Genomic DNA, 10,126 nt, shown 5'->3' with positions numbered 1-10,126 from the left:
GGGTGCCAACATATACTTTATCTTTTCAACAGGCACAGTAAACGACATGGAAAATGCTGCACAAATCCAATTGGATCGACACAACTGTAAAGCCCAATTAGGTGGGAAAAATAACCAACATTCAAGTTCTTGACAAATAAACTATTTTGTTGTACAAGTCTAGGTTGTTTTAAGATCCAAAAGTAAATAAAATAATGCACATGGCATAGTCAACAACGGCTGGAATCTCAAACTGCAACGTGGAGATGTAGTTAACATACAAGGTGTCAACTTCTAGTGTGGTGACTATTTTACAACAATGTAATCTTAAGATGTTAAGAGACAACTCTAAGCTACAGAATGCATAGCAGAAAATAAGCTACACAATGCACAGCAGAAACAAATAGAGATGAAGCTTTTTCATTCTTATTCTTCTAGTAACAGCAAAAGTAGGCTCAGGAACGGTAGGTGACAACTGACAACGAAGGGCCATAGAAAGCAGAATGAAATTGGCACAGGTTGTATATATACCTAAAGAGGACAAACTAACTTCACCAATCGAGAGAGTGCAATCACACAAAAAGGAACCAACTGTTACTATGAAAGAGTTCCTAATCATAAAAAATGAATATGAACTAGAACCCAAGAAGCTAAGGTAATGTTTTCTATTACTACGCCAGAATTACTCAACAAAAAGCAGGTTTCACTATCACTACTACAGGAATCAATTTGCGCAGCGTGGTCAAAATAGGCTCCGTGGCGGGCACCTCTTTTGCCCACCACGGTTAACCGGTGGCCATCCAGCGAGGCCGGCCACCGAGGCGCCCGCTGCGGGAAAAGGGTTTATCGTGGCGGGCCACCTTACTTGCCCGCCGTAGGAAATCGTTATTTACCGCGGCAGGCGGTATGAATCGTCCACCGCGGTTAATACTATTTACCATGGCGGGCGCTTTATCTTGCCCGCCGCGGTAAAGCCTGTACAAATACACAGCCCCACCCCATCATCTTCTCCACGGGTCTTCCTCTCTCAAACTCATGGGGGGAGGCTTTGCCCTAAAATTTGAGGAAACTTTTGATTTGAGTTGAAGGGCTTGGATTTGAGGGAGGAGGACATCATAAGAGGTTCATAAAGGCTCTCCCTCTCTCCTTTCATCCTCTCTCTCTATTTCCATCACCTAGAGTTCTCTCTAGATCTAGATCTAGATCAATTTTAATGGAAAAAATGATGTCATGTATTTCTTTAACTTTAGATTCAACATAGATGCATGCTTCATCTTTCACATCGCCATTTCCTCTCTTTTTCATGATTTTGGACGTAAAAATCATCAATTTCTCCTAATTCTTCTTTATTTAATGTTGATTGTGACGGATAATGTTCGTAGGTATGATGGATAGGTTGGAATGGATGTACCGGATCGATAGAGTGAATGATCCATGGTACCTCTTTGAATTAAGGAAGTTTATTGCTGCTGGTAAAGCTCACCATGAGAGACTGAAGCGGATGACAACCATATGTCCATGTTCTCGTTGCAAGAACCTGAAAGCCCACCGAGACAGCAAGGTGCAAACTCATTTGATCATGTATGGTTTCGTCGAGGGCTACACAGTCTGGACATTTCATGGCAAAAGAGTTGGTGCGAGTGGCGGTGCATCTAGAGTGAGCTCTTCGACGCCGACGACGACAGCACCACCGGCGAATAAAGATCCTTTAGGAGCACCCGACTCCTCATCATCTTCAGCAGCAGCTGCGCCGGCCGACAGTGACAATAGTTGTCGTGATTACATCACGGTGGATGATCTAATGCAAGACATGGCCGACAAAGTCGGCGACGGTGGGGATGGTCAGGATACTATGAGCCAACCCGAGGATGTGCAGCTTGTTGAAGATCTAGTCAAACACTTCAATGAAGACAACGTTGTGTTGGGTTTCCCAAAGTGGTTGGAGAATTTCAGAGAGTTGAAGCAAGCGGCAGTTGATCCTCTCTATAAGGAGGGCGGTGATTGTCCGAAGGAGTGCATGGTGCTCCATTTTAACCTCCATATGTTGATGTTGAAGGCTCGTCATGGTTTGTCTGACACTAGCTTCAATGAGTTGTTAAGCTACCTTGCCACCACGTACCCAATGGCTAACAAGGTGCCCGCCAATACTTATCGGGCCAAGAAGCTGATACGGCCTGTGGCGATGAAGCTTAGAAAGTTTGATGCATGCCCTAACCACTACATCCTATATCGGGGCAATGAGTATGAGAATCTGATGAGTTGTCCGCACTGCGGCTTTAGTCGGTACAAGAAAAATGCTGGTTGTCGTGTGGATGCAGAAGACGAGGGAGGCTTGCGGGGTGGTCGAAAGAAGAACAAGAAGGGGGCAAAGAAGAGTAGTGCGGTCAAACAGATCTCGGCTCAGTAGGACGATGAAGAAGAGGGTTACATGCACAGGAAAAGTCCAGCACTGTCGGTGTGGTACCTGCCCATGACCGATCGCCTGCGTGCAATATTCGGGAACCTGGACGATGCCAAGCTCATGTCCTGGCATGCATCAGCTGACTGCCTGAAAGACGATGGCAAGCTATGGCACCCATCCGATGGCAAGCAATGGAAGGATTTCAATGAGGTCTACCCAGAGTTTGGCAAAGAGCCCAGACATGTTAGGTTTGTGCTGAGTACCGATAGGATGAACCCGTTCGGTGAGCTTAGCAGCTCGCACAGCACTTGGCCCATCGTGCTCACCATGTACAACCTACCTCCCCATCTATGTCAGAAGCATAGGTACCTTATGCTGACCATGCTTATCTCGGGACCAAAGCAGCCCGGCAATGATATAGATGTGTTCCTAGAGCCGTTCATGGAGGAAATGAAGATACTATTTGATGTTGGGGTCCAGATGGTGGATGCATCCCGCAAGGAGAAGTTCACACTAAAAGCAATCATCTTTGTCACCGTCACCGATTACCCTGGTCTCTTCTCACTGTCGGGGCAGATCAAAGGGAAGACCAGCTGCGTAATTTGCATCGACGGGACCTGCTACACTTACCTTAAGGGATCCAATAAGATGGTGTACACGAGGCACAGACAGTTCCTCACCAAAAATCATAGGTATAGAAGAAGTATTATGAACAAATACTTTGACAATCAGGATGAGCCGCAGCGTGATCAACCGACGCAGACTAGTTGGGGGACAAAGGTGTATGAGATGGTCAAGGACATGGATCAGGTGGAGTTTGGAAAGAAGAAGAAGCCGCCTGAAGAGGGGACCAAGCAAACAAGGAAGCGAAAGCAGGACCAGACGGAGGAAGTCCCCGCCGCTGTTCCTTTCAAGAAGAAGTCAATTTTCTTCAAGTACCTGTCGTATTGGAAAACACTGAATACACCCCATGCCATCGACTGCATGCACCTAGAGAAAAATGTCTTCAAAAGCACGATCGGTGTCCTGCTAGACATCAAGGGCAAGACAAAGGATGGTATCAAGTCACGGACGGATCTTGTCAATCTGGGCATCAGGCCGGACCTTCACCCAGGACCGCCTTAGAACGGTAAAGTCGATATCCCGGGTGCGGCCTGCAATCTAACGCAAGATGAGAGGACGGCTTTTCTTAAGTTGCTTAGGGGTATCAAGGTGCCGACTGGTTTCTCTTCTAACATCAAGAGCCAAGTCTCTATGAAAGACCTCATAATGACCAGCTATAACTCACACGACTGCCACGTCATGCTGACGGTGTTCCTACCAATTGCGATTAGGGCTATCCGTCTAGAGTACGTGAAGATGGTCATCACACGAATGTCATACTTCTTTAACCGCATCACCCAGAAGGTCATTGATAAGGCTGAGCTGCCTGCCCTGAAGGAGTTCATCGCAGAGACCCTTTGCCAGCTCGAGATGTGCTTTCCACCATCTTACTTTGATATTATGCCACACCTAATGATGCATATGGTCGATCAGATCCATCAACTAGGCCCCGTGTACCTACACCAGATGTGGACATATGAGCAGTTCATGTCCACCCTCAACAGATACGTCCATAACCGCGCTTACCCAGAGGGCTCTATGATCGAGGCATACACAACGGAGGAGGCCATGAACTGGTGTATGAGGTACATAAGAGATGGGAGGGTGATTGGGCTGCCTGTCCATCATCACGAAGGCAAAACCTCAGGGATGGGGTGCATAGGCCAAAAAGTACGCACCGATGTGGCAAACCGAACGGGGCAAGAAGCTCATTATAGCATCCTTCATCAGTTAGTGAGCATGGATAAATACATTGAAAAGCACCTAGAAGAGATCCACATCGCTAATGACGGGAAGCGCACGGAGGCATGGGTCCAAAACCATCACAAGAGCAATTTCATAGAGTGGCTCAAAGAGCAACACATACCCCTTGAAGGATGCCCTGATGAAGATACGGAGACCGTTAAGAGGCTTGTGTTAGGCCCATCCAGCCAAATCACCACGTGGCAAGGGTATGACGTCCAGGGCTACAGGTTCCACACGAAAGACAAGGACAAGAAGAGCTCGGCACAGAACTGCGATGTTCGATACGAGGGCGAAGAAGAGTCTATGGACCAGAGGAGGCAATACTATGGGCAAGTCGAAGAATTATGGGAACTTGACTATGGCCAGAACCTACGCATAACCGTCTTCCATTGCCAGTGGGTCAAACCGAATGCGGTTGCAGTGGACAGTTATGGGCTAACCACCGTGGACCTCAAAAGTATCAGCTACAAAGATGACCCGTGGGTACTAACAACCAATGTCGTGCAAGTGGCCTACTATATATATGTAGAGGACCCAAAAAGGCATGTGGTTGTGTCCGGAAAGCAGCGGATTGTGGGAGCTGATGGGGTGCAGAATCCCGAACAATACAACAACTATGCAGAGCTCGAGCTTTTTACCAATCATCCAAAGAAGATTAAGGCCGTCGAGGACCGATTCAACAAGCCCAGGATGATGCCGTGGGCCCACCCCAACGGTGAGAAGAGGACGGTGAAAGCACCTGCACCAAAATGATATATGTATCCTAGAGACATATATGTAATAATATAGAGCTCAATCTATTGAAGACAAGTTTTGTAACTTAATATTAATATCATGGAACCATACTACTCTACTAGTACTACTGAATCTACTACTACTACTATACAATACTACTCTACTAGTACAACTCAACCTACTACTACTATAGAATACTACTACTATCTATTGTACTAATACTACTCTCTACTACTCACATGTACTCTACTACTACACAACACTACTCTCTACTTACACACTACTACTCTCTACTAATAATAAATATCAGTGGCCGCTGCAGTATAAAAGTTTTAGATTAATAATAAATTTTAGATTAATAAGTTTTAGATTGATAATATTAGTTTTAGATTAATAACAAATATCAGTGCTAATATTAACCGTGGTGGGCACGTAATAGCGCCCGCCGCGGTTAATCGATTAATCGCGGCGGGCAGTCTAAGGTGCCCGCTGCAGTAAACATTTACCGCGGCGGGCAGCTTATATTGCCCACCGTGGTTAATCCGTGCCTATATATGTGCCCATGCCCCACCCCCGTCCTCCTCCCCCATGCCCGTGCCCCGCCCCCGTCCTCCTCTCCCTTGCCCGCGCCCCGCCCCCGTGCTCCTCCGGCACCCCGTCCCCAGAACCCTAGCGCCGGCCACTGAGAAGTCTCGCGCCGCCGTCGAGCTCCTCCATGCTGGGCCCCATCCTCGGAACCCTTGCTCTGGCCGCCGAGCTCCTCCGTGCTGGGCCCCATCCCCAAAACCCTAGCACCGGCCGTCGACACCGAGGGCCGTTGTTGCCCCCGCTATTATTATCAGGCATACCTATTTCTCTCTACCACTATTGTCTTACTACTACTGCTGCTACTCTAAATTCAACTGAACTGCTATACTACACTTGGTGAATTTTGAACTGCTATACTACTGATCTATGATGCTTTTGGTGAACCGTAGCATTTGAATTCAATTCTTTTTGCTGCCTATGATGCCAAAGAAATTTGTGACAAAATTCTAAGCCTATGCCACTGCCTATGATGCACCTTGCCTTTAAACTAATCACATGCTAAATTTGTAAGAATTTTGAGATGAATTGGTCACTCTGCTGCAATTTTGCCAAATTTGATATAATTTTGGTGGTGGTGCTACCTATTTCTCTACTTAATCTATTCCTATACTGTCTGCTACTATTGTCCTCCTATACTACTCCTATACTACTGCTATACTACTATTGTATACTACTAGTATACTACTTTCTAGTAGTATACTACTACTACTGCCTACTACTAGTATACTACTACTACTGCCTACTACTACTCCCTCCTCCTCTACTCCCTCCTCCTCTACTGCCTACTCCTCTACTCCCTCCTCCTCTACTACCTACTCCTCTACTATGCTCTTGCTGACTAAATTGAGCAGTTCCTCTACTACTCTTACTCTTACTGACTAAATTTGATTGAGCTGTGATGGGTGTTTATTGCTGCCTATGTTGCCAAACAAACTTTTGAGCTGTACAGCTCTTACTCTACTCCTCTTACTCTACCTACTACCTATTTCTCTCTACCACTGTTGTCTTACTACTGCTGCTGCTACTCTGAATTCAACTGAACTGCTATACTACACTTGGTGAATTTTGAACTGCTATACTACTGATCTATGATGCTTTTGGTGAACCATAGCATTTGAATTCAATTCTTTTTGCTGCCTATGATGCCAAAGAAATTTGTGACAAAATTATGAGCATATGCCACTGCCTATGATGCACCTTGCCTTTAAACTGATCACATGCTAAATTTGTGAGAATTTTGAGATGAATTGGTCACTCTGCTGCAATTTTGCCAAATTTGATATAATTTTGGTGGTGGTGCTACCTATTTCTCTACTTAATCTATTCCTATACTGTCTGCTACTACTGTCCTCCTATACTACTGCTATACTACTATTGTATACCACTACTAGTATACTACTTTCTAGTAGTATACTACTACTACTGCCTACTACTTTCTAGTAGTATACTACTACTACTACTCCCTCCTCTACTCCCTCCTCCTCTACTGCCTACTCCTCTACTATGCTCTTGCTGACTAAATTGAGCAGTTCCTCTACTACTCTTACTCTTACTGACTAAATTTGATTGAGCTATGATGGGGGTTTATTGATGCCTATGTTGCCAAACAAACTTTTGAGCTATACAGCTCTTACTCTACTCCTCTTACTCTACTCTACTCTACTCTCACCTCCTCTAGTCTTCTACTCTATCTTGATGGCCGAAGGACTTAGCCCTTTGGGGCTGAATTTTGAAACTATCTTGATGGCTTTTGTTTGGTATTTGCAATGATGATTCTTTTCACACTTCTAAGCTAAGGTAGTGGCATATACAATGATGTGAACCCTTTTATGCTGACACAGCGGCGATGATGATCGAGTGCCCCCGCTAAACTAGGATGGCTTGTATACCAGATTCAAGCAACCAGTTTAAAAGCGATGTGATGACAATGGGGCAAATCTGAGCCAACTACTACTACTTTACTACTCTAGTACTACTCTACTTTACTACTCTATAACTATGTCTATACAACTGAAATATGTATTCATTATAGCCTTCCAATGGCAGAGGAACCGATAAGCGAATGGCGCGACCCTACCCCTAGTGCATCATCATCAACTAGCCTCGAGAGCCAATTGTCCGTGACCCCGAGGCCAACAAAGAAACATCATACAGAGGATGAAGATGATCCGACCTACCAACCGAGGGATGACAAAGTTGAAAGTGCGCGGTCTCTAAACCCTAAACAGATGCCGGTGGTGCCTTGAGAATTGAATTTCGAGGAGGAACAAGTCAGGGACAAAGAACCCCCCGCTCCATCTCCAACCACTTCAATCAAGTCTAGGGGTCAGAGGACAAAGCTGAGAAGGGGGGAACATGGGAGGCACCAGAGGGAAACCCACGGCGAAGTCCATGTGATCCATGAGGTGGGACCAGAGGGAAACCCATTGTCGCCACCCACGGTCCTTGCCAAGTTCAGCAACTAGGTGGCATGTATAGTCAAGGACAAGGTGGAGATCACTTGGGAGGAGTGGAACAATGTCTCGGTCGACTACAAGACACATATCTGGGGTGAGGTGACAAGGAGCTTCCATTATCCCGAGGACGCTGATCTGAACAAGTGCAGGGAGTGGGTCATGCACGTGGCAGGAAGAGCCTTTAGAAACTTCAAGTCCATGCTGACCAGGTACTACCTGAAGCTAGGCAAGTCACCCTATGTCAAATACACTATGGTGAAGGAACATCACTGGGAAGAGTTCTACAAACAAAGAACAACAGAAGAAGCAAAGGCAAAGAGCGCCAAGTTCAGCGCACTCGCGAAGAAGAACCTGCACCCCCACCACTTGTGCATGACTGGGTTTGCTGGTAAGAGGCCCCAGTGGTGGGAGGAAGAAAGGGCCAGAGCTACCGTCGGGCTTCCCGATCCGTACGATTGTGTAGACTTGAGGGCTAAGGACTTCATCTATGCCCGCAAGCCAAAGAAGCTCAAGGAGGGCACGAGCAAGTTCAATGAGCCCAAGTTCAAGGAGGTGGAGCAGGCTCTCATCGAGGCCGCTAAATCCAAGGACAGCTTCGAGGTTCGCAGGGGCCAGGACTTGCTGACCCTGGCACTAGGAACCCCCAAGCACTGTGGCCACGTCCATGGCATGTTGTCGAAGATGAGCTAGAACTCAGTGGAGTCATGGCAATCCGATGCTACCACATATTGGTCAAGGCAGAGGTACAAGGAGGGCATCTTTCAGAAGGGCTATGATCAAGGCGTGGCCGAAATGATCAGCTGGTCCATAAAAGAAGCCTTCACGAGCAATGACCCAGATATGGTGTCGATGAGGTCATAGATGCTTCACTAGGCTAGCGTGGCCGTGCCTCAAGTTCCATAAGGGCAGACACAAGGGCAGCCACTGCCGATGATCGAGGATCGCCCAAGGCACTCCGTCGACGACATCCGGGAACCCATGCATGTCCACCTCACGATCCCGTTTGGCAGGGCAAAAAAGTTGACCGTGGGTGAGGGTTACATGCACCCCAAAGAAGATATCAAAGATTTCAACCAAGACCAGATCCCTGCCAACTATGCTGCCGTGATACTTACATGGTATGCGATCGAATACAAAGAATTTGAAATGGAATATCCAACTGTAGAAGGGGTAACTATCCTTGGAGCTGCCATGGGTTTCGAAGTCCTATGGAACAAGGATGACATAGAGATCATTCTCTCGATGCCGACTTCTATGCTGACGGCGACACCAGCATCACAACCATCCGTTGCCAGATCTTGTCCCCCCGATGATCCGGATCACGGCGATGGTGATGACAAAGGCAATGGTGGGGATGACAAGGGAAGGAACTCACCCTAAGGCACAAGCCCTCACCCTTGTTCTCCTCCTCCAACAACAAGTCCACCTCCACCTTTCGGCAGTCCGTCTAAGGGCACGAGCAAAGGACCGGGAGGCACAAGCCCTCACCCTCATTCTCCTCCTCCAACAACAAGTCCACCTCCACCTCCTGGCAGTCCATCTAAGGGCACGAGTAAAGGACCGGGAGGCACAAGCCCTCACCCTCATTCTCCTCCTCCAACAACAAGTCCACCTCCACCTCCCGGTAGTCCGTCTAAGGGCACGAGCAAAGGACCGGGAGGCACGGAGGAACCGGGGGCTAAGACATTGCCTGCTGCCATTGCGAGCACAAGCCACTATCCTCCACCGCCGGCGAAGACTTAAGGCGACCAAGGGCAGCTCACATACTCACTTGAGTTCGAAAGGTATGGTAGCGGCGAGCATAATTTGCTAATAACTTTTCTTTACCATAATATGGTACTAACATTTCTATCCCAGGCCGAGATCACCTTTCCATCTATTTCCTGAATCGGATGACTGCCCCAGCCATTACGAGCATGGGAAGTTCATGATAACCAAGGCCCAACTCATCGACGAGGAAAGGTGGGAGACAAGGAGGTTTCATCTCTGGTACATGGAAGCGACAAAAGCTGGCCTGCATGGTTTTCTAGTCAAGGTTGTGGCAGAGTACTTCCACTTGCCCGACAATAATGTAGAACTCCCCGTGGACTTCCATGACATGTACAGACTACTGCAGGAA

General features: G+C 47.2%; 1 pseudogene; it reads left to right on the top strand.

The window, feature by feature from the left end:
- The first annotated feature begins 2,101 nt into the window (after positions 1-2,101).
- LOC136529642 (uncharacterized) lies at positions 2,102-3,351 on the top strand (annotated as a pseudogene).
- The last annotated feature ends 6,775 nt before the right edge of the window (positions 3,352-10,126 follow it).

This window comes from Miscanthus floridulus, chromosome 19, assembly GCF_019320115.1.
Source record: "Miscanthus floridulus cultivar M001 chromosome 19, ASM1932011v1, whole genome shotgun sequence".
Taxonomy (NCBI): Eukaryota; Viridiplantae; Streptophyta; class Magnoliopsida; order Poales; family Poaceae; genus Miscanthus; species Miscanthus floridulus.
This window is presented reverse-complemented; position numbering and strand designations above follow the sequence as displayed.